This window comes from Mesoplodon bidens (assembly GCF_964165515.1).
Source record: "Mesoplodon bidens genome assembly, chromosome: 8".
Classification (NCBI taxonomy): domain Eukaryota; kingdom Metazoa; phylum Chordata; class Mammalia; order Artiodactyla; family Ziphiidae; genus Mesoplodon; species Mesoplodon bidens.
Window position 1 is genome coordinate 813,130 of NC_138165.1, and position 25,973 is coordinate 839,102.

The 25,973-nt window shown below is 43.0% G+C and overlaps 1 pseudogene across 1 annotated transcript; it reads right to left on the reverse strand.

Annotated features, from left to right (window-relative positions):
* Positions 1-18,060: 18,060 nt before the first annotated feature.
* LOC308621513 (transgelin-2-like) lies at positions 18,061-19,150 on the reverse strand (annotated as a pseudogene). Its single transcript has one exon. The product of its transcript is annotated as a transgelin-2-like (transcript).
* Between the last annotated feature and the right edge of the window lie 6,823 nt (positions 19,151-25,973).

A 25,973-nucleotide genomic window follows, 5' to 3' on the forward strand; every position in this document is an offset into this window, starting at 1 on the left:
AAATGATATGGAGATTCCTCAAAAAACTAATAGAACTACCCTATGATCTAGCAATCCACTTCCAGGTGTTCATCTGAAGGAAATGAAAACACTAACTCAGGTAGATACCTGCACCCTCATGTTCATTGCAGCATTATTTACAATAGCCAAGACATGGGAACAACCTAAGTGTCCATCAATGGATGAATGGATAAAGAAAATGTGATAGAGATAGAGGTAGAGATATATTTCAAGGACTAGTATTCTGCCAAATAAAAAAAGGAAAGAGTGAAATCCTGACACATGCAACAACATGGATGGACCTTGAGGGCATTATGCTAAGTGAAATAAGTCAGACAAAGCCAAAAAATACCATGTGATCTCACTTATATATGGATATAAATTAAAAAAACAAAAAACAAAAAACTAACTGATAGGTACAAGAGAACAGATTGGTGGATGCCAGAGGCAGGGGTAAGGGAGGGGCAAAATGGGGGAAGGTGGTCAAAAGGTACAAACTTCCAGTTATAAAATAAATAAGTCCTAGAGAACAAATATATGTTTACCAAGGGGAAAAGGAGTGGTGGGGTGGGAGGAATTGGGAGACCGAGATTGACACATATACACTATTGATACTATGTATAAAATAGACAACTAATGAGAACATACTGCATAGCACAGGGAACTCTGCTTAATGCACTGTGGTGACCTAAATGGGAAGGAAATACAAAAAAGAGGGGCTGGGACTTCCCTGGTGGTCCAGTAGGTAAGACTCCATGCCCCCAATGCAGGGGGCCTTGTTCGATCCCTGGTCGGGGGACTAGATCCCACACGCATGCCACAACTAAGAGTTTGCACGCCACAACGAAAAGATACCACATGCCACAACTAAGACCCGGTGCAGCCTAAATAAATAAATTTTTTAAAAAGAGGGGATATATGTATAGGTAGAGCTGATTCATTTTGCGATACAGTAGAAACCAATACAACAACTGTACTGCAATAAAAATTAATTTAAATAAATAAATAAATAAAATAAATAAGTCCTGGAAATGTAATGTTATAAATAAAGTAATTGGGTTTCCTCTAGACAGCATATATTTGTCTCCACCTGCTCTCTCGAAGAATTTAAATTCTCTGAGCTCAAGGATTTTGTTGTTTTGTTTATAGCTATATTCCCTGTGCCCAGAAAACTGTTTGGCCTGAAGCAGATATAAAATTTTTATTGAATGAACATCCAGCTTAAATATACTTTACTAGAAAGATTTCTTCATTTAAAGGCATGATATGGTTCTTATCATTCCTCTGGTATTCATGTTGAGAGTCCTCATTTTTCTTTCCGATTTGAAAAATGTAATGTCTTCATTTACTTAGTCTTTTTTTTTCCCCTCTGTTCTTTTCTTATGAGAGTAACTTGCCAAGTGAATCTTTGTCTTTTTGCTTTTCAAAGTGATGATTGTTTAGTTCAAATGAATTTCCCTGACTTTTATTTCCCTCTCCTTGAATGTTTTGTGGTCACAGTATATTTTATTGTACTTCAATGTAGATAAGAATCCTTACCTATAAAAATTTTATTTGAACATTAAAAAAAAAGAATTATCAGGCCTGGTGAGGGTTTCCCTAGATTTGCCCAATAGAAGGCAAATACACGGTATTTTTAATACGAATAAATTTCATTAACATTAGACTCTATTAACTTTTTATTTCTTGAATTCCAAAGGCATTTATTGAGCACCTACTATTTGGAGGCCCTGGGTTAGACACTTGTGACACAGCAGTGAATGAAGCAGGTAATGTATTTACCCTCCTGGAGTGTAAAAACTGATAATAAATCAGTAAAGATGTAAATAAATAGAATATAGGAGGGTGGTAAGTATTTTTTTAATTTTACTGGAGTATCGTTGGTTTACAATGTTGTGTTAGTTTCAGGTGTACAGCAAAATGATTCAGATATATAAATACATATATCCATTCTTTTTAAGATTTTACCTATGTAGGTTATTACAGTGTATTGAGTAGAGTTCCCTGTGCTATACAGTAGGTACTTGTTGGTTATCTATATTATATACAGTAAAGTGTGTAGGTTAATCCCAAACTCCTAATTTATCCCTCCCCCCATGTTTCCCCTTTGGTAATAAGTTTGTTTTCGAAACCTGTGAGTTTGTTTCTGTTTTGTAAATAAGTTCATTTGTATCATTTTTTAAAATTAGATTCCACATATGAGTGATATCATATGATATTTGTCTTTCTCTGTCTGATTTACTTCACTTAGGATAATAATCTCTAGTTCCATCCATGTTACTGCAAATGGCATTATTTTGTTCTTTTTATGGTGAGTAATATTCCATAGTATACATGTACCACATCTTCTTTATCCATTCTGCTGTCGATGGACATTTAGGTTGCTTCCATGTCCTTGCTATTGTAGATAATGCTGCAATGAATATTGAGGTACATGTATCTTTTTGAAGTACGTTTTTCTCTGGCTATATCCTCAGGAGTGGGATTGCTGGATCACATGGTAGCTCTATTTTTAGTGTTTTAAGGAACCTCTATACTGTTTTCTATAGTGGCTGCACCAATTTACATTCCCACCAACAGTGTAGGAGGAGTCCATTTTATCCACATCCTCTCTAGCATTTATTGTTTGTAGGCTTTTTGATGATGACCATTCTGACAGGTGTGAGGTGATACCTCATTGTAGTTTTGAATAGCATTTCTCTGATAATCAGTGATGTTGAGCATCTTTTTATGTGTTTTTTTGGCCATCTGTATTCTTTTGAGAAGTGTCTGTTTAGATCTTCTGCCCATTTTTTGATTGGGTTGTTTGTGGGGTTTTTTTTGTTGTTGTTTGTTTTTTACATAGAGCTGCATGAACTGTAGACTCTTAACTTGTAATTCAGTGGTCACTGTATGCAGTTGTCAGACTCTGTCTCTGAGCAGCCCATCTCTCTACTGCACTTCTTCCAGAGCAAAAGCTGAAACTGTGGGAGTGCCCCCATAAAGGTACCAGCCAGACCTCAGCAGCTGGCCTGCACTCGTGTGCGTGTCCCACAGGTCCTGGGGCACCCACAGACAGCTGTGTAAATTGTTAACCAGATGTTTGCTGGCATCTCATAACTCTGTGACCCCGAGCTCCCATGCAAAACACTTGTAGGTTTCACCAGGAATAAAAAGATCTTTGTCCCTTCCTTACAGACAGCCAAATGGCAGATAAAAAGATGCTCAGCATCTCTAATTATTAGAGAAATGCAAATCAAAACCACAATGAGCTACCACCTCACACCAGTCAGAATGGCCATCATTAAAAAGTCTACAAATAATAAATATTTACATATGACTAAGACATAAAAAAGAATGAAATAATGCCATGTGCAGCAACATGGATGGACCAAGAGATTATCAGCTATCATACTAAGTGAAGTAGGTCAGAAAGAGAAAGACAAATACCATATGATATCATTTATATGTGGAATCTAAAATATGACACAAATGAACTTATCTACAAAACAGAAACTGACTCACAGACATAGAGAACAGACTTGTGGTTGCCAAGGAGTAGGGGGTGGGGGTGGATGGATTGGGAGTTTGGGATGAGCAGATGCAAACTCTTATATAGAGAATAGATAAACAACAAGGTCCTACTATATAGCACAGGGAAATATATTCAATATCCTGTGATAAACCATAATGGAAGAGAATATGAAAAAGAATGTATATATATGTATAACTGAATCCTTTTGCTATATGGCAGAAATTAACACATTATAAATCAACTATACTTCAGTAAAATAAATTTAAAAAAATCTTTGTCCCTTCCTTTGCAGTCACTACTTTTCCTTTCCAATTTTTTTATTGTGGTAAAATACACATAACATAAAATTTTCCATGCTAACCATTTTCAAGCAATTAAGCATTTTTCAATATTTAGCCAATCTCTCACAAATGCTTATACATGAAGGTATAGCGGAAGAGTTCCTCTAATCTGCACTCTGTTCGTAGTGTCTGGTATTGAAACTGGCTTCAGCAAACGCCTGAGTCTAATCTTCTAGCACCACTTATAGCTGAATAATATCAGAGTGGAGAGCATGTCCAAACAGCCTGGTCTGTCGGTGAAGATTATTTGGGTGCATAGAGATGGGAGCCACAGGATTTTACAGTCTCCGTGGTTTTGATTCAACCAGAGAGCAGTCACCTAAGTCACAGAAGGGATACAGATGCAATCCCGAGAGGATGGCTGGGTCGATCATGGTTTCATCACAAAAACAGAAGCTACTTTAGACGGTCCAGAAAAAATTAGAGGTTTACACAACTGTGCTGGGAAGACTCTAAGATGGCCACAGTGATTCCTCTCTCCTGCTGGCTGTGCACCCCCTCATGTAATCCCATTCCCATAAGTGTGGATGACCTAGCAACTTGCATCTAACCAGCAGAATGCAACAAAGACATTGTACTCTAAGGACATCAAAGGAACTCACCTTGGTGAGTAGGTTACAAGAGACTGTGACATCATCTTGCTAGTGGACTCTTTCTACTGCCTTTTCTATTTGTGTTGATGACACACGCAGCCTTGTTGGAAAGGTTCACATGGCACAGAACTGAGGGTGGCCTTCAGGCAGCATCCAATTGGGAACCTTCACAACAACAGACCGCAAGGAGCTGAATTCTGCCAACAATCACCTGAACCTGGAAATGGATCTTTTCCCACTCAAGCCTTCAGATGAAGCTCCTGCCCTGACCAACACCTTGATTTCAGCCTTGTGAGAAACTCTGAAGCAGAGGACCCAGCTAGGCCATGAGCAGACTCCTGGCTCAAAGACACTAAATAATACATGTGATATGTTTGAAGCTGTGAGTTTGTGGTAATTTGTTTTGTAGTAATAGATAGCTTATACAATAGCTATTGGGAGGCTCAAGGAATGACTGTCCAGGAGGCTGTTACTGTCTCAGCTGTCTACAGCACATGGCAAAGAACTTACCTTCTACCCTGCATCTGAAATTGCCACCATAGATTCTCTTCCGCCTTCAAAATCTTGAGCAAGGGGACTAGTGGTTAAGTCCAGTGGTTAAGAATCCACCTTCCAATGCAGGGGACACGAGTTCGATTCCTGGTGGGGGAACTAAGATTCCACATGACGTGGGGCAACTAGGCCCACGTACCACAACTACTGAGCCCACATGCTCTAGAGCCCCTGTGCCACAACTAGAAAAAAGCCCATGCGCCACAGCTAGAGAAACCTGTGCACCACAGCGAAGATCCCACAAGCCCCAACGAACATCCCGGGTGCCACAACTAAGACCCGACGCAGCCAAATAAATATATAAATAAATATTTTTAAAAAATCTTGTGCAAAGGAAAATATGAGTCTGGAATATCTTGGATGCCATAAAATAAGGAAGTGCTTTAATAAATATGGGGGAATGTCGAAAGGACACAGAGCCAACCAGAAGTTCTCAATGGCCAAAACTCAAGCAATTTGGGAAATAAGCTAAATAATAATAGTAATGGACAATAATTCATAGAATAAAATAAATATCCATGATTCCTTGCTGATATTAATTAATTAATTAATTGGAGAGAAGGGACAACCCTTCCTTATGGAAGAAAACTAGTTACAGAAGTATTTGGGGGACTTCCTGGTGGCGCAGTGATTAAGAATCTGCACTCCCAATGCAGGGGTCCCCAGTTTGATCCCTGGTCAGGGAATTAGATCCCACATGCATGCCGCGACTAAGAGTTCACATGCCACAACTAAGGAGCTCGCAAGCTGCAACTAAGGAGCCCACGAGCCACAGCTAAGACCCGGAGCAACTAAATTAAATAAATTAAATAAGTAAGTATTGGGGTTGGCCCAAAAAGTTCTTTCATGTTTCCATAACATCTTACAGAAGGAATACAAGAAATGTAAAGTAACCACCAGGCAAATACCATAGCAACAATTGTTGGAGGCAAGTTTCACCAAGGGATGCTAAAATCAGTGGGCAAAATAGGATATTAGCATAATCTCAGAGTAAATGTAAGATATTTATAAATTACAAAGGGGAAAAATTAGTAATTTTACATTGGAGAAACCCAGCAAATAACACCTTAGCCAAGTGATCAAGATTCACCTTCTGATGGGATGCACAAAGTACACAACATCCCATGCATAGCTTCAGTCTAATCATGAGAAAATATCAAACTCACACTAAGAGATATTCCACAAAATACCTCACCGATACTCATCAAAAATGTCCAGGTCATGAAAGGCAAGGAAATGAACTGGAGTAGAATAAGGAAACACAAGTTGGAGGAGACAAGCATGTACAAAAACTACATGCAATGTGTGATTCTGGATTGGTTCCTGGAACATTAAAAGGACATTAGAATAAAACAGATAACCAACAAGGACCTACTCTATAGCACACGGAACTATACTTAATATTATGTAATAACCTATGAGGGAAAAGAAACTGAAAAAAATATATATATATATGTATATAACTGAATCGCTGTGCTCTACACCTAAAACTTATACAATATGGTAAATCAACTTTACTTCAATAAAAAACTTTTTTTTAAGAAAAAGGACATTAGAGAAAAACTGGTGAAATTTCAAGACAGTTTGTGGTTTAGTTAATAGTATTGTACCATTATTCTTTTCCTGATTTTGATAATCATACTCTTATATGATCCTACAAGTTGTTAATATTAGGGGAAATTGGGTGAGGAACATGTGTGAACTCTTTATACTATTTTCACAAATTTCTGAGTCTACATTTTTTCAAAACAAAAAACTTGGCGTGCATACATAATCTCCTACTCATATGTAAAATGCCAACAAACAACAATAATTTCATCATCCCGGTTCTGCCTAACGTCCTGATACTGGCCCTCACACCATCAAAGATGCTCTTGTGCTCTCCCCAAGAAGGTGAGACCCTGAGCCCTAAAAGTCTCTCTCTAGTAGATGTTCATTCCTTTTCTAGATCAATTACAGTCCGGTTTTGATACATTTTGATCTGAAGTCTAAATTATAAGGTTAGTATAAACACACAAGGTCAGTAATAGCATATCATGCAGAACCATCTATAAACCAAGCCTGAGGGAAAAACTAATCTTTCTCAGTGGATTGGTCATAGGGAACTCCCCACGAGGCCATGGTGTGAGAGAACAGAGTCAGTGCAGCAGGAAGGACTACCATGGGATCTAAGCCATTTGCTCACACAAATCACTTGTGTTTTCAGGACACGTTCATGCACAATTTTATACGTACTGTATCTGCTTGATGTAGAATTACTGGTATGCATGACAACTTTACAGCTTCATAGATCCAATGACAAACACCTAGATCATGATAACCAACAGAGGTCAAATAATAACTTAGTTTCCCTTTGGTCTCTGCTAGCACTGAGGAGTAAATCAGGAGCTGTTTCTCAAAAAGGGAATATCTGTCTTCAGAAAATGGTATTACTTTGCTCCAGAATCCTAGAAGTCTGAGCTGAGATTCTCTATTGGGGTTTTCCAGAAGACCCATCATAGCCATCAAAATATTAGAGATGCTTTGGAACCAGTGAATCTACTGCAGCACCTTCTGTTGCTCAGGCTTTCACTCAAAACTGACACATTATGTATTACTCAGTAAATGTGTCAAATGTATATGTTGCCTCCAGAATCCAAAGTGACCCACCAAACGCTATGCCTCTTTATTAGTGGTAGGGGCACAAGCTGCAGTAACTCATTTTATTCGGGAGGGGCATCTCAAAATACCCCAGACCAAAAATCCTCTAGGAATATCAACTAAGTGACAAACGTTTGGATTTTTATGAGGCTTATCTCCCATTCTCAGTCATGCAAGTGTATTAAAAAGAAATCTAGGGTATTTGAAGCATCTTCATTATCAGGTCCAAACAGTGTCAGTGTAGTAGACCAGGATGATGACCTGATGAAAGATTGTTTCCTGTAGACCGGATTATGACACAGAGCCAAAATTTAACATCTTTGAGGAAAGATGATGAAGGTATACTACTGCTACTGTTACCCAGGGAAAACAAATTCTGGTAGGTTTTTTTTTTAATTGGTATATAGAAGAAAAAAAAGTTGCCAGATCAATTACCAGTTGACCTGATTGCTGCAAACCAGTTACCAGAAAGGTCAATTTGCTCTAAAGAGACATGACATCAGATGCAACTGGAATTAAATTTACGATAATCCTTTGTTCTCTGAAATCAGCCGTTTGCACAAAACTAATAGGCAGGATAAATGGGGAATCACTATCCCTACATCTTTGTTTTCTTTACTGGTGATGTTGATCTCTGAAATTTCCCAGAGAATGTTATATTTCTTTTGTGATGTGTGGGGTAATTCCTGGGCTTCCACTTGACCTTCCCTACCATAATAGCAGCCTTCGTTCTATGAGTCGGAGAGCCACTGTGGGGTTTTACCAATTAGTGTGTATAGAGAAAAATATACAGAGTGAGTTCACAGACCACTAGACCTACTGTGAGACAGACTTGGACGAAAACTCCATGTACCACATGACTCCGTAAGTCACCCATTTGACTAGTAAAATGAAAAGTATTACAGTTTTAAGGGTCAAAGTTTAAGATGGGTCAGCAGGGCTGCATTCCTTCTGTGGGCTCTAAGGAAGAATCAGTTTCTCTGCCTTTCTCAGCCCCTAGAAGCCTCCGACTTTGCTTGGATCGTGGCTCAGCACACTCTGACCTCCACTTTTCTCATCACATCTCCTCTCTCTCTGACCCTCCTGACTCCGTCTTATAAGAACCCTTAAGATTCCATTGGTCCCATCTGGATAATTCAGGATAATTTCCCATCTTAAGATCTTTAAGGACATCTGCGAAGTCACCTAGTCACAGGTTCCATTCTGGGGCTTAGGAAGTGAACTACTTCGGGAGAGGAACTATTCAGCCCATCCAGGAATCCTTGAAAATTCTGGGTATTTTCCTTCCCACAATACACAATCACTCTGGTAAATGGTCACAGATCCCGTGTGGGAGATGAGGAAGAAGAGCGGCCAAGTTGCAGGGTCTTTCCCCAGGGAGTGTTCCCTCCCCTTCAATTTAAGGGGCCCTAGGGCTGTAAACTGGCTCAGGTGTGAGAATCAGGTGACGGACAATGACCCTACAATGTATAGCTCAGATCAGGTCTGTGGACGCCACAACTAGAACACTTTTACTTCTTAATATCGAGTAAAACTTTAGTGGAGTTCTCACATATTTTATTCCTCATTATCACATTCCCTAAGCCATCAGCAAGGATATCTTGAGTGAAACCATTCTGATTGCTGCTCCATCCATGCTCGCTTTGCACCGTGTAATTATGATTCCATTTCTAATGGTCTTTGGCCTGTACTTGGCCTCTGCCCCTTGGAAACTAGAAGCAGGGAGAACCACAGTTGCCATTAAACAAGGTAATTTTAGGGAATTACTTGGCAGTCCAGTGCTTGGGACTCCACGCTTCCAATATGGCAAAAAAAGAAAAAAAAAGGTAATTTTGGTTTGTGAGAACAGACAGTCGTGAGAAGAAGAGTAGTCACAAGCCGTGTGTCCCCGTCATCTTTCTGTGTGAGGGGTGAGCATTGGAGCACTCCCGATATCTCTTTGGTTCTTTCCGTTCAGCTCGGGATCCTGGGTGACACGTGGTTGAGCCCCAGCCAGTTTACAAAGGCTGACCCAGGCTTGGCTGAAGTTTTTCTCACTTGTGTTCTTCTCACTTCAGCTGTAAAGCAGTGCAGCCTAGACACAGCAGTGTAAGCTGCACCACTTCCCATGTCCACCTGGTTCATCTGAGAGTCCTCCCCAGCGTCAGTGGTCTCAGCAAACTGCATGGGATGAAGGACACATGAGGCTGGAGGAACCCAGAATTGCCCCCTCGGTGCCTTTAGCCTGCTTACATAGCAGTAACCATTGTGCCGCCTTATCACTATAAAAGGAATGTCTGACATGCCTACTACGATGATAGACAGGCAGGCTTGGAGGAAATTACTGATTGACCAGGATATAAGCCAAGTTAGACAATCAATGGTGTTGCAAAATCTTGGAAATTGGACAGTCACAACTCTGTGAATATGTCCTGATGTCTTAATGCCTTTCTGGAGAGGGGAGGGGGTGATGCCTAAGATCTCCAAAAATGACAGAAGCACCACATCCCTCCACCTTTATCAACAGAGCACAAGAGCAGACCAACTGTGAGCTGCAGGGAAATCGGAAGAGTCAATTTCTTGTCATTTACAGAGGTGTCAATAAAGGCAGACGTGCATTATTCCAAAGACAGGAGGCTAAAGCAGACTGTTGGAAGGATTTATAACTAGAGTGAGATCTTTGAATATCCGTGTAACATTTTCCACTGGCCATGCTGTAGTGAGGAAGGCCCATCAGTTTGTTCTGAGTGACTACAGCTTGGTATAAGTCCCACTTAACCCTGGGATGCCCCACCAATGTCCTCCCATCTGCATGTCCCCAACACCCTCACTCTTCCATTGACACCCCAGTACCTCACATGTACTGAGCTAACATGTTCCCTTTTGGGCGGCATCTGTGAAAGCTTCCTAGGATCCAAATCCAACCAATCAGATAACACCTCATACAAAATTTAACCCACCCTTAATTAATGCATAAATACTTTTGCTTCTGTAATCTGGCCACTTCTCCCATTACCCTGTCATCACCTACCTCCAGCTGATGAAGCCCCATGTACTTTGAGAGTCCCCACTGGTGTGAGCATTAATAAAGTTTTATCTTTTATGCTTGCTGTTGGTTGTCATTAGCACAGCTATACAGGAAGCTCCTAGATGGTGGACCGCCCAGGGGAGCCCTTTGCGGAGGTCAACACACATGAAATAGGAGAGGTGTGTTGGGAGAGACAGTTCTCCATGGGTCTCTCATTTCTTGCTGGGTATGTCAGGAATGCAAGTCCCTGACCACCCTTTCCCCTGGCCACTTCTCAGGATTGTCTTTGCAACAAGCAGCCTTGAGAGATGTGGTAATGTTTCATCCTGGGGCAAAGAGCAGGCTTGCATACTGCTTCCCATAAAACAGGAGGTTCCCCAAGCTCAGTGTTTCCCAGCTGTGATGCAAACTCACTGTGTGCACAAAAACTGTCAGGCCCACATTGCATCACCCCCATGGGACTTGTGGAGGCAGTGGTGAGAAAAAAATCATGCATGTATAATGCTGATGCTGCTTCCTGTGCTGTGGGTAATAAAGTCCATGCAGTGAAATCTGATCCAGGAGCCTGGTAACTTCTGCCAGCACCCATGAAATAGGAACAGGCCAACATACTAGCTTGGAGAGAGAATGAAATGAAATCTCAGAGCCCGGAAGGTACAGGAAACGGGCAACATAGAGCCACAGAAGAAAGCCCAGAAGAATGTGGTCAAGGACAAAGCTGTTGGTGTATAGGCATCTCTCTCTCTCAGCAGTACAGCCTTTTTATAGATAAATACCTGCCAGAAAAGTCTTAGACTCTTTGAAAGGAACTTGAGACTCGCTACTATATTTGCTTCGTAAAAAGAATGAGCACCAACACCACACACTGAAGGCAAACCCTGAGAAATGAAAAAATAAATACAGAAGAGCAGGAAACCAAGATCACAAATTTAAAGAGGTATATCAAGTTCCCTGGAAGAAGTCTACAGCAAACGTAGAGAAATTCAAGGACATTCTACTTTTTAAATTTTATTTATTTATTTATGTATTTGGCTGCATCGGGTCTTAGTTGCAGCATGCGGTGTCTTTTGTTGTGGCTCTCAGACTTTTCGTTGTGGCAGGTGGGCTTCTCTAGTTGTGGCACACAGGCTCTAGAGCACACGGGCTCAGTAGTTGGCGGTGCGGGCTTAGTTGCCCTGCAGCATGTGGGATCTTAGTTCCCCAACCAGGGATCGAACCCAAGTCCCCTGCACTGGAAGGCGGATTCTTAACCACTGGACCACAGCGAAGTCCCTCAAGGACATTCTAATAGCCAATATTCCTGTCTTAGACTTTCCTTCTGCAGAACTTCCTCCTCCTATACCTCTCAGAAGATGGTTTAAATTTAGCATAGAAGACTGTAATAGCGTAAGACAGTTAATATAGACAAAAATGGGAAAACACCAAGCCAGTGATGATCCAGGGGAAGCAAACAGCCATAATATTCTAAGTGAAGAGACCTGCCTGAGGCTTGGGAGATGGTACCTGTGCTTTTGTTGCCTCTGTGTTTTAATGATTCATTCTGATGGATTTGGACTAGGTAGACTCTAAGCTCTATGAGGTTCAATTGCTCTAGAAAAAACTAAATGGCTACTGGAAATAAGTTTTTTCAAGCAACTATAATTTTTATTTTCTCAACTACAGGATAGTAAAGTAAAACAGTATGTTACATGTAATAATCTATTATGTCATAAAATATAATGCAAAATAATATGGAAGCCTAAAGGCTACCTTGAATTTGAAACATTCCTTCCATCATGCAATGGAAATGGTGCATCTTGGTGTGAATACACCATTCATGCATCTAAGTTGAGTCAGTTACACACTTTTAAAATAGCTTTATTGTGACACAATTCATATAACATACAATTCACTAAGTGTACAATTCATTGTTTTTTAGAATCATTGCAGAGTTGTGCAACCGTCACCCACAATCAAATTTTTTTTTTGTGTGTGTGTGGTACGCGGGCCTCTCACTGCTGCGGCCTCTCCCGCTGCGGAGCACAGGCTCCGGATGCACAGGCTCAGCGGCCATGGCTCACGGGCCCACCCGCTCCGCGACATGTGGGATCTTCCTGGACCGGGGCACGAACCCGTGTCCCCTGCGTCGGCAGGCGGACTCTCAACCACTGAGCCACCAGGGAAGCCCCACAATCAATTTTTGAACATTTTCGTCATCCCGAAACACCTCTGTACCCATGAGCAGTGACTTCCTATTTCCCACCAACCCCCCACCCCGCACCATCCGTCAGCTGCCACTAATCTACTTTCTGTCCCTATGGATTTGCCTCTTTTTGACATTTCATATAAATGGAATCATACAACATGTGGCCTTCTGTGACTGGCTTCTTTCACTTATAATAATGTCTTTAAGGTTCATCCATTTGTAGTATGTATCAATACTTCCTTCCTTTTTATGGCTGAATAAATATTCCATTATATGGTTGTACCACATTTGATGTATCCATGTATCAGTTGATGGACATTTAAGTTGTTGCTATTTTTTTTGGCTATTATGAATAATGCTGCTGTGAACATTCATGTACAAGTTTTTGTGTGGACATATGTTTTCACCCATCTTGGTATATCTATGCGTGGAATTTCTGTCCATATGATAACTGTTTCAGGAACTGACAGACTTTTCACACTGCACCATTTTACATTCCCACCAGCAGTGCCTGAGGTTTCCAGTTGCTCTAACTGCTCACCAACATTTGTGATTGTCCCTTTTACTATAGCCATCCTACTGGGTGTGAATTGGTATCTCATTGTGCTTTTGATTTGTATTTCTCTAATGACAAATGAAAGTGAGCATCTTTTCAAATGCTTATTGGTCATTTGTATATCTTCAGAGAAATCTCTGTTCATATCCTTTGCCTATTTTTATTTTATTTTATTTTTTATACATCTTTATTGTAGTAGAATTGCTTTACAATGTTGTGTTAGTTTCTGCTGTATAACAAAGTGAATCAACTATACATGTACATATATCCCCATATCCCCTCCCTCTTGTGTCTCCCTCTCACCCTCCCTATCCCACCCCTCTAGGTGGTCACAAAGCACGGAGCTGATCTCCCTGTGCTATGCAGCTGCTTCCCACTAGCTATCTATTTTACATCTGGTAGTGTATATAGGTCCATGCCACTCTGTCACTGCATCCCAGCCGCCCCTGCCCCCTCCCTGTGTCCTCAAGTCCTTTCTCAATGTCTGCATCTTTATTCCTGCCCCACCACTAGGTTAATCAGTACCATTTTTCTAGATTCCATATATATGCGTTAGCATATGGTATTTGTTTTTCTCTCTCTGACTTACTTCACTCTCTGTGACAGACTCTAGGTCCATCCACCTCACTACAAATAACTCAGTTTCGTTCCTCTTTATGTTCTTTGCCTATTTTTAAATTGTTATTTGTCTTTTTGTCATTGAGTTATAAGATACTTTGTATATTTTGGATATAAGTTGCTTAACAGCTACATGATTTGAAAATATTTTCTCCCTTTCTGTGGATTTGTCTTTTCACTTTTTTGATGGACACCTAAGAAGACTTTGCCTAATGCAATGTTATGAAGACATACTTCTGTTTCTTAGACTCCTTCTTCTAAAAGTTTTATAGTTTTAGCTCTATTTTTAGGTATATGATCCATTTGGAGTTAAGTTTTGTGTATGATGTAAGCAAAGGGTCCAACTTTATTCTTTAGCATGAGGATATCCAGTGTTGTAGCATCATTCATTGAAAAGATTATTCTTTCCCCCATTGAATTATCTTGGCACCCTTTTTGAAAATCAGTTAATCATAAATGTGAGGGTTTATTTTTAGATTCTCAATTCTTTTTCATTGATCAATATGTATATTTTTATGCCAGTACCACACTATTTGATTACTGTAGCTTTGTAGCAAGTTTTGAAATAAGGAAGTACAAGTCCTCCTATTTCTTTCTTTTTAAGATAGCTTGGGCTATTCTGAGTCCCTTTCATTTCCGTATAAATTTTAGTTTGTCAGTTTCGGGGGGGCAGCTGAGATTTTGATACAGATTATGTTGAATCTGTAAGTGACACACATATCTGGATGGAAATAGATGCCATGCTCTGTACTGTTCTTTTTTTTTTTTTTAATTATTTTTGGCTGTGTTGTTGGGTCTTTGTTGCTGCACGCAGTCTTTCTCCGGCTGCGGTGAGCCAGGGCTACCCTTCCTTGCTGTGCGTGGGTTTCTCACTGCGGTGGCTTCTCTTGTAGTGGAGCACGGGCTCTAGGCGTGCAGGCTTCAGTAGTTGTGGCACACAGGCTCAGTAGTTGTGGCTCACGGGCTCTAGAGCGCAGGCTCACTAGTTGTGACACATGGGCTTAGTTGCCCTGCGGCATGTGGGATCTTCCCAGACCAGAGCTCGAACCTGTGTCCCCTGCATTGGCAGGCAGATTCTTAACCACTGCACCACCAGGGAAGTCCCTATACTGCTCTTAACAGAAGGAAAATCTGAAGACTGCTGGGGAAATAGTTAAATTTCCCTTTTACAAGTAAAGAAATCAAAGGATTCGTTCTGCTTTTTCTCTTTTAAATGATCTCTTTACCTGATAAATCAGCATGTATTATAGTCATTGACTTTGAATCTCATTTTGCCATTTAGTCTTGGGAGGAATTTAACTTAATTTAATCTAGTACTGGATAGGCCATTGCAATTCTCCCTTGATTCACCTACACAGATATGCAACTTCTACGTTTAACATTCATTTGAGATGTTACCACACCTTCCCTTAACTGTAAACTGCATAATTGTTTTCAAATGTAGGTTTAAATATTATCCAGGTATGGTGAGGCCAACAGATCAGGAAACAGTTGCCATTGAAAAGATGGTTTCTCACAATTCCCAGAGGAGGAGGCATGCCTCACCATGCCTGGCCACATGGGAAGCAGGAGGGTCAGCTAGGAGCAGAGAGAACAAGGGTATAATATGGGCAAGAGCTTTTTTTTTTTTTTTTTGAGGCCTCTCACTGTTGTGACCTCTCCCGTTGCGGAGCACAGGCTCCGGACGCGCAGGCTCAGCGGCCATGGCTCACGGGCCCAGCCCCTCCGCGGCATGTGGGATTTTCCTGGACCGGGGCACGAACCCACGTCCCCTGCATCGGCAGGCGAACTCCCAACCACTGTGCCACCAGGGAAGCCCATGGGCAAGAGCTCTTATTGTGGTTCCCAGGGGAAGGAATGGGTGAGGCAGGATCAGCAGGCTAAACACGTTTAGGATTGCAAGTGTGAATAATTTCAGCAGGCTCTGGGGTATAGGAGCTGCCTATTACTTCTAATAGCAGGAGGGGTACTTTTCAATATGATACACATTGTGCTGGGCAGAGACAGTGTCAGCACTGTATTGTTAGGAATATGTTTGTTACTAGAAAGGATTGTCGTTCATATTAGACAGAATTGATGGTACTTGTCAGGAGACGCCAGGGAAACCCCTTTTTAAGAACAGAGACTCCATCATTTGCAGAGACGTGGATGGACCTAGAGACTGTCATACAGAGTGAAGTAAGTCAGGAAGAGAAAAACGAATAACGTACATTAACGTTATATGTGGAATCTAGAAAAATAGTCCAGATGAACCTATTAGCGAAGCAGAAATAGCAACACAGACATAGAGAACGAACATACGGACACCAAGGGGGAAAGAGGGGGGTGGGAAGAATTGGGAGAATGGGATCGACATATACACACTACTATATAAAAAATACTTTTTCCTCACTTGGGGTATTAAAATTTTGTAGGAGAAAGTTCTTATTCTTAGGAAATTCATACTGAAGCATTTTAAGCATTTTAAGGTGAAGCGTCTTGATGCCTGAGCCTATTTTCCAATGGTCTAGGAGGAAAAAAGTGGGTGTCGACAAACACAATCACACATGAGAGGATGGGTGAGAGCGTAAAGAAAGCCGATGTTAAAACTCGTTGGGCAAAATGTTGCAAATTGTTAACTCTAGGTGGGTGGAATCTAGCTGTTCATTATGCAATACTGCCAACTCTTCTATGTGTTTGAAATATTCCTAAATAAAAAAGTGAGAAAAAAAAAACATAGTGATGAAGTGCTTCCAACAGTCAGCTTAAAGGGAAAAACTAAAGCTAACCATCATGCAGAGCATTGTTTATTCCTAGACAGAAGCCTGGATGAGATTAGATATATACATTTGTCCCAGACTGGTTGCTTTCTAGATACACCCACTGCACCCCTTTGCTAAAATCCAGAGTCTCCTTCAAGGGAGTGCTTGGGTCCTGATGGTGAGGCCAGGCTAGCCTGAGCAGTCAAGAATCTATCCAAACACCATTGCGAATGTACTTAATGCCACTGAATTGTATACTTTAAAACAGTTCAAATGGTAAATTTTGTTATATATATTTTACCACAACCAAAAAAAATTTTGGAATCAGCTTGTTATAGTCACACACAGGGGGGAAAAACCTGCTGGGATTTTCACCAGGATGGTAGTGAGTCTCTATCACTTTAGCGAGAATAAGAGGTTTTCACGTTGAGTCTTCCAGTCCGTGGAGATGGTATGTACCTCCTTTAAGTCTTCCTTAATTTCTCTCAACGGCATATTATAATATTTGGAGTATAAATCTTGCCATCTAATCATATTTGATTTTTTTTTCTTTTTTGCTGTACACGGGATGCGTGTACAGCAAAAAAGAAAGGGTCAGCAGGAGGGTCAGCTAGGGGGCAGAGAGAACAAGGGTATAATATGGGCAAGAGCTTTTTTTTTTTTTTGAGGTACGCGGGCCTCTCACTGTTGTGACCTCTCCCGTTGCAGAGCACAGGCTCAGCGGCCATGGCTCACGGGCCCAGCCGCTCCGCGGCATGTGGGATCCTCCCGGACCAGGGCACGAAGCCGTGTCCCCTGCATCGGCAGGCGGACTCTCAACCACTGTGCCACCAGGGAAGCCCCATCATATTTGATTTTAAAATGTTGTTGTAAAACATGATACCTTCTTATTTTATTTTCTTCCTTTTTTATGATTTATTTATTTATTTATTTTACACTAGGTCCTTGTTGGTTATCTATTTTATTTTATTTTTAAATTTAATTTATTATTTTTTTTAAAAGACAGAGATTCTTTATTTAAATCAGCAAACTCAGATTCTTCAAGCCCCAGCCCATGGTGGGCAGCCTTCCCTCCCCGGTCCCCTCACCCCCATCCCTTAGCCACAGAGAGGGGAATGGAAAATGAGAAGCCTGAAGGCCTCTGCCAGAGCAGGCTGCCTCAGAAGTGTGGTGAGCACAGTCCAGCCGGGGCTGGGGGGGCAGCCGCCACAGACCCCTCCGTATAAATTAAGTCCCTGCAGCCACAGCTGTGGGAGAGGCGTACTTGTGGGGAGAAGGCCATTAGGCAGCATCCCTGACTCCCAGCCAAGGAATGGACAGGGCTTCCCCAGTACAGGGCTCAGGGGAAGAGAGGCCAGAGAGAAAGAGAAGAGGTAGGGTGGGGAGAGAGGGTGATGCCCCCCTAATTTTGGTCCTGGGGAAAAGAGGCCAGTTAGTCCAATTTTGGTGGATTTGGAGAAGGGAATGTATTAGTAAGCATAGTGTGGAGGCCACCGTCAGGCACCCCCAGAGGAGACAGGCCAGGCCCCCCCCCCCGGCAGAGGGGAGGGTGAGAGCTCCAGGGGCCCTCAGGGAATGTCACTGCTAAAATATATATATATATATATATATATATATATATACACACACACACATATATACACATATATATATACACATATATATATATTAACCATTCACGGAAGGCAGGGGCAGGGCTGTGGGTGGGATCAGAGGATCTGTCATGGCATCCCGTAGCCAGTCATGCCTGCCTGTGATGCCCCGCGGTTGGTCCCCATCTGTAACCCAATCACATTCTTGCCCTCCTGCAGCTGGTCGTCTGAGAAGTTCCGAGGGTTCTCCTTGGATTTCTTGGGAAACCAGCTGGGATCTCCAGAGAAGAGCCCATTGTTCTGGGCTACCGCCAGCCCACCCAGGTTCATTAGTGTCCCGCTGCACACAGGCCATGTTCTTTCCTTCCCAGAGGTCCACAGTCTGGAAGATGTCAGTGGTGTTGATGCTGTAGCGCTTGGCTGCTCGCAGGAACTGGGAGATCTGCTCCATCTGATTGAAGGCCATGGTGAAGGACTGGATCTTCCTCACTGGGGCCTGCTCCTCGGGGTACAGCCCGTTAATGAGCTCACACAGCACCGTGCCATCCTTGAGCCAGTTCTGGAAGTTCTCGCACCCAGGCTGGGGCCAGCGCACATCCTTGCGGCACTGGGTGGTGATCCATTGGATCAGGATCTGCTCCAGGTCCGCATCATATTGTTTCTCAATCTTCTGCTGCACCTCCCGGCTCAGGCCATAGGCAGGTCCCCTGTTGGCCATTCCAAAGGGTGGTGGTGTCTGGGGGAAGCGTTCACGCGGGCTGGAGAGCTGCGCACTCAAGGCGGGGTCTGCAGTGCCAATGAAGCGCCCGGGCAGGGCTGCTATCTATTTTAAATATAGCAGTGTGTACATGTCAGTCCCAAACTCCCAATCTATCCCTCCCCCCACCCCCAGTAACCATATGTTCATTCTCTAAGTCTGTAAGTCTGTTTCTGTTTTGTAAATAAGCTCATCTGTATCATTTTTTTAAGATTCCACATATAAGCAATATCATATGATATTTGTCTTTGTCTTACTTTACTTAGTATGATAATCTCCAGGTCCATCCATCTTGCTGCAAGTGTCATTATTTCATTCTTTTTAATGGCTGAGTCATATTCCATCGTGTATATGTACGTCTTCTTTATCCGTTCCTCTGTCGATGGACATTTAGGTTGCTTACGTGTCTTAGTTATCGTAAATAGTGCTGCAATGAACATTGGGGTGCGTGTATCCTTTCAAACCATGTTTTTCTTGGAATATATGCCCAGGAGTGGGATGGCTGATTCATATGGTAGTTCTATTTTTAGTTTTTTAAGGAACCTCCATAGTGTTCTCCATAGTGGCTGTATCAATTTACATTCCCACCGACAGTGTAGGAGGGTTCCCTTTTCTCCACACCCTCTCCAGCATTTGTTGTTTGTAGATACTTTCCCACTTTAATTTCTAATTGTTTTCTGATTGTAAATAAAAATGAAAGTGATTTAAAAAAAAAAGAATCATGACCCCCAAATAGATAAACGTTGGCAGTGGGCAGAGATGGGTGGGGAGCCAGAACAGACAAAGTAAATTAAGTAGGGCATTCCTGCCCAAAGGACACTAAAGGTCATCAGTGAACTTAGGATATGTGGCCCAGATATGAGCCCCATTCCCCAGGACAGCTGGTGATTCAAGGCTCCAGCCCCCCATTCCCTGAAGGCTCAGAGCTGCTCCTCCTCTTCGTCATTCACGGGGCTCCCTCTAGAGGTCAGAGTGTGCTACTGACATGATGGCCAAGTAGGGGCCCGCAGCACAAGGTGGATGGTCTCTCCCATAAAAGGGGTGGAGGGAAGGAGATTTAGTATGGTCCTTGCCCACCCCTGGAAGGTATCATTCTCTCCTCTGTGGGAGTGTGGAATTCTCCCCAGTGTTGGTCAGGTGGGTGAACCAAAATGGGAGTGCTGTGTGCCTGTGGAAGTCAAAGGGAGTGAAGATACCAGTTATTGTGAATTGGCAGACTCCACGCTGTGGGGAATGGACACGCTCCATATGGCCACTGATGGTGGGCAATGGAATTGTGGACCTCTTGGGTCTGGAGGGCCTTGTATGGGGCTACAAATTCAGGTCATGGGCTGGAAGTCTAAATAAGAAATGAAGCGGTGAGGGAAGTCACAAAAGTAAGTCAAACACCCTCAGGAGGCAGGAACAGGTCCGCAGGGCCTGGGACTGAAGGTTTCCCATTCTGTGCTGCTGATGTTATTAGCTGGTTTTCTAATGGTCACAAGCTCCTTGGGTGGCCAAGACACCTTCTTCCCACTGGTCCTCAGCAGTCCAGAAGTTGTAACCCTGTGGGTCAATTTCCTGGGCCGAGTGTCAGAGTAGGGCCACTGTCCTTGGGCTGCACTCACTGCAAGAGCAGAGGTGTAAACACAGAGGCAGCCTTTGGGAAGATGTCAAGTCAAAGTTAGAACCAAAGAAGTCCTCAGTTAAAAGAAACTGGTCAGAAGGAGAGTCTTGGTCATAACCAAAACAGTGGAAGTGGAAAGAAACAGATAAGGAAGGACTCAGATGAAATGTAACAGGGGCAGGACCTGAGTCTATAAAAATATACCTGTAGAGATTTTCTTAACCCGTTATCTGTCACAGACCCCCTTTGACAGTCTTGTGAAGCCTATGGACCTTCTCAGAAAAATGTTCTTAAATGCATAAATACCTAGGGATCCTGGGGAAAGAAATTATATACAAACATGGTTATTATCAAAATATATTTAAAAAACAAATTTGTGCATCATAATACATGTGCTCCTTTATTAATATATTAAATAACAAACTAATATACTTTCAATATAGGAATGGTTGCTATTTGTGTTTTGAGATAGAGTTTGTGTAATGTGATATGAAAATGATTTTAATTGGTGACAAAGTTACAAGTACTGCTAATAGTACCAAAATCTGTTACTTCTATTTACAGTGGAAGGAAATGGTAATTTTCAGGTAGACATTAGTGAAAATAAACATGTACCTTCTTCCTATCCAAGTTCACACCCCTGTAAATTCTGTCCACACACTCCACTCCAGTACACTGTTCTAGAGTCATTTTCATAAGGAACCCATTTCTTTTCCTTAGCGCCCTACCCAGGAAAAGTGGAGTTACGGTTTCTCCAGGTTTGCCTAGTATAAGGTTTTAGTTCAATTGGCTTATATCAGAACTGGGAGGCAAAATCCTTCATTTCTTCCAGCTCAATATTTTTCAAACATTTTGACCTACAACTCATAATAAGAAATGCATCTTGCATTGAGACCCAGCGCACATACACACAACTGAAACTAAAATTTCACAAAACAACACTCTACTATATGTAGTATACATACAGTACACAGTTTGCTAGGGCTGCCATAACAAAATATCACAGACTGTAGGGCTTAAGCAGTGGAAATTTATTTTCTCACGGTTCTGGAGAATGGAAGTCCAAGATCAAAATGTCGGCAGGTTAGCTTACCCTTCCTCCTCCCCATATCCTCAAGTCCATTCTCTAGTAGGTCTGCATCTTTATTCCCATCTTGCCCCTAGGTTCTTCATGACCATATTGTTGTTGTTGTTTTTTAGATTCCATACATATGTGTTAGCATATGGTATTTGTTTTTCTCTTTCTGACTTACTTCACTCTGTATGACAGACTCTAGGTCCATTCACCTCACTACAAAAGACTCAATTTCATTTCTTTTTATGGCTGAGTAATATCCATTGTATATATGTGCCACAACTTCTTTATCCATTCATCCGATGATGGACACTTAGGTTGCTTCCATGTCCTGGCTATTGTAAATAGAGCTGCAATGAACATTGTGGTACTGAACTCTTTTTGAATTATGGTTTTTTCAGGGTATATGCCCAGTAGTGGGATTGCTGGGTCGTATGACAATCACTATTTTTTTAAACTTGCTGTAACAAGTTTAAAAAACTTGGCTCATTAAATACCCTGAATGTGTCGAAATCATGTTTCTCCATTGTTTCAAATTTAGCTAAAAACTAAACATAACATAATACAGTCAAGGAAGTGACATCTCCTCACCTTTGCCATATTCTATTGAGTAGAAGAATGTCACAGGTCCTGCCACATTCAAAGGAAAGAGATTACACAAGGTCATGAACCCCAAGAGGGGGACCATGAGGGGTCATCCTAGAGTCTGTCCGCCATACACACTCTGGAGGAGACAGTCTGAGTTTGGCCTAGGTAATAAACCAGATGAAGGTAATAAAAACAATGAATGTGAGTGAGCTCAAAAGCTTCACGTCCTTTACGTGGGTAGCTTTTAACCTACACAATAAGATTGAGATAAGTAACGGTACTCTCATTTTACAGATGAGTTACCTGGAGGGGATTATATTTCCCTGGCTGGGGAGTTGGGCCAAGGGGAGTATCTGGACTTAGAGGAACCAAAGAGTCAGTATCATTAGACGACCCAGGCTCAGGCTGAGAACCATCCGGGTTCAGTGGCAGAGACCAAACAGAGCTTCACCAACACTTGCAGACCATGCACTGACATTTGACTGACCACCCCAGGACACTTGCATTGAGAACTTACTCTCTTTGTTGGCAGAGGGCAGTAGTTATTTGTTCTCTTGGTAACCACCCAGCAGATGTCGTGCCTGATGGTGTCTGTGTTTAATCCATCCAAACTCTCTTCTGTGCACACTATCTCCAAGAACCCAAGATATTAATGAGCCCCTGCAACTGGCAGGGGGGCTTGAAGACCTGAGAAGTGTGGAAGGTTCAGCCTGGTTGGGGTACGAGAAGGCTGTCTTCAGCATGTCAAGCTCAGGGGATGGGAATCCTAAATCCTAGCAACACAGCCATGGGTGAAACATCTATTTTCCTTCAAGTATCCACTACGTGAGGGACTAGAGACATAAGTGAATAAAGCAGAGACTGTCTCTAGTAACTAAGGAAAATTCAGATTTCATTCATGTACTACGGATGTGTTTGTGATTATACGCAGCAAACATTTATTGACTCCTTCCTGTTGATGGGAGATATAAAGATGAATAATTTCTCTCTCCGCCTAATCCAGGAAGAATACAGCATAGATAGATTAGTGCTATAATAGAGGGACCGCAGAAGTATCCACGGAAGTATCCTGTAGGGCGAAGGGAAGGAGAGGAATTTCACGGAAGGCTTCTTGGAGAAGATAAATCATTTCCTTTGCAGTTAGGCATTGTAGAATTGGTAGCACTCTGCTACATGGCTGCTGAAGAGTGAGGCCTATACAAGGCAAAGCTTGAGCAAAACCCTGGAAGCCAAGCTGTGGGGAGAATTGGTGGAAACTATGGTTGAGAGAGCACTCAACCATACTTGAGAGGTAGGAGGGACTGAATTATTAAGGCCTTTGAACTGGGTTTACGGGTTTGGAATAGATTTGGGGTTTTTTTTTTTGTTGTTGTTTTTTTGCGGTACGTGGGCCTCTCACTGTTGTGGCCTCTCCCGTTGCGGAGCACAGGCTCCGGACGCGCAGGCTCAGCGGCCATGGCTCACAGGCCTAGCCGCTCCGCGGCATGTGGGATCTTCCCGGACCGGGGCATGAACCCGTGTCCCCTGCATCAGCAAGCGGACTCCCAACCACTGTGCCACCAGGGTAGCCCTGGAATAGATTTTGAAGTCACTGGAACATCATGGTTGGAAAGAACAGGTTCAGAGGAAGGCTTTAGAAAAAGAACTCTGCGGAGGACAGGTTGAGGGTAGGAAGAGATTTGAGTGAGGCCGTGTTAGTATAATCCAAACAGGAATTTATGAAAGGTTGAGCCGAGGCTATGGAAGCAACTGGAAAGGAGGTGCAGAGGTCCATAGGGTGACTCTGGGAGATGGAAGAGTGGAAACCAACAAGGATTAAACCAAGGGCAGAGAAGATGGTTATGCCATTAACCAAACCCAGAAACAAGGGGGAGGAGTACACAGGTGAGGCAAATCAATGAAGGTGTCTGATATGTTAAGTCTCAGGGGCTTGTAAGACATATTTGTGGGACTGTAGGTATACAATTCAAGACAGAGTTATCGGGCTTCCCTGGTGAGAGTCGGCCTGCCGATACAGGGGACACGGGTTCGTGCCCCGGTCCGGGAAGATCCCACAGGTCGCGGAGCGGCTGGGCCCGTGAGCCATGGCCGCTGAGCCTGCGCGTCCGGAGCCTGTGCTCCGCAACGGGAGAGGCCACAACAGTGAGAGGTCTGCGTACCGCAAAAAAAAAAAAAAAAAAAAAAGAGAGAGTTATCTTTATCTCCACGCCGACAAAATATTGAGTCATTTTCGAGAACAGTATTTGAAACTGTGAGAGTGCATTAAACTAGTTAGGAAGATAGTAGAGCATTGAGAGAGGGCTGGAGAGTGCTGTATATGCGAGAAAGAAGAAGTAGAAAGCAACTTAATAGGGACAGAAGTAGAATCAGGAGAGAGTGTGGTTCTGGTGACCAAGGGAAGAATTTTTTTTCTGAGGATAGTTATAGATATATATCTATTCTTTTTCAGATTCTTTTCCCATAGGGAAGAACATTTTAAGGAGGAATTACTGTTGGTAAACTAGACAAGATGAGAACTAAGCAAGGACCACTGGGTGAGGTGAGTAGGTCTCTGGCAACTTTGGGGAGCAGCTTGAGAAGAGTGGCAGAAGCAGAATGGACTGCCTAAGGAGAGAGGAGGCTAAGGAATGTCCCATCAGTTACTTTTAGGAGAAATTTGAGAAGGGAAGAGTGTGAGAAAGGAAAGTGCCTTGAGGAAGGAGAGGGGATATTTGAGACATTCTTGTAGCCACGAGCTACTCTTTTCCTCGCAAGAACACAGCTGTGCACGACAGGAAGAAGGGATGCGAGCCCCATTTATTTCTTAACACAAAACTCCAGATCTAAATTACCATCTGGGAAGGGAGGAGGGGGACATTAACTCTATTGTCAGATTCAGATTTTGCTCCGGCAGCTTTGGCTAAGTCTACTGCAGCTGTATAAACTCCACCCCTCCACCCCAAACAAAACAACAAAACACCACCGCCACCCTCCGCTTCTTCGTAATCTGGAAAAACAGAGCAGGTGCACCGTGCCGGAGTCCTGCGCCAAAGGCCCCCTCTCCGAGCCGGCTTTAACCCGAAGGTGCTCGGCTCCCGAGCGGGTCCGGCCTGGTGTGCAGCTCCCGACACGGCGCGCCGGGCGCAAACCCGACAGAGTCGCTTCAGTTCCGCCCACCCGATCCTCCCACGATGCTCAGGCTTTGCGGGCCGTGGCCTCTGTGGGGACATCAAGAACAGTCAGGAAAGCCCTCGGCCCTGCCTGCAGCCCCTTGGGCCCGCTGCAGTCGGCCTCCATTACCTTTTCCCGCGCCGCACCGCCCTCGGGAAAATGAAACCTTGTGGCGTCAGCTGAGGCAAAAGGGTATGAGCTTTTTACTAGGCAAAGAGAAAATGCAGAACCGACTCTACACAGCAAAGGGGTGTGTTGCCCCGGCCCGGTCGCCCAGACGCCCCGCCCAGGCCCGCCCTCTCGGCACCGGGGACTACATTTCCCAGAGGCCTCAGCGGCATCGAGGGGCAGGCCCGTCCGCTCTCCGCTCACACTGAGCGGTGACTGGCTTCTCCGGAGGAGGGCGGGGCCTACCCCAGCCAATGGGTGAGAGGCTCGTTACGGCGGCGGAAGCAGCG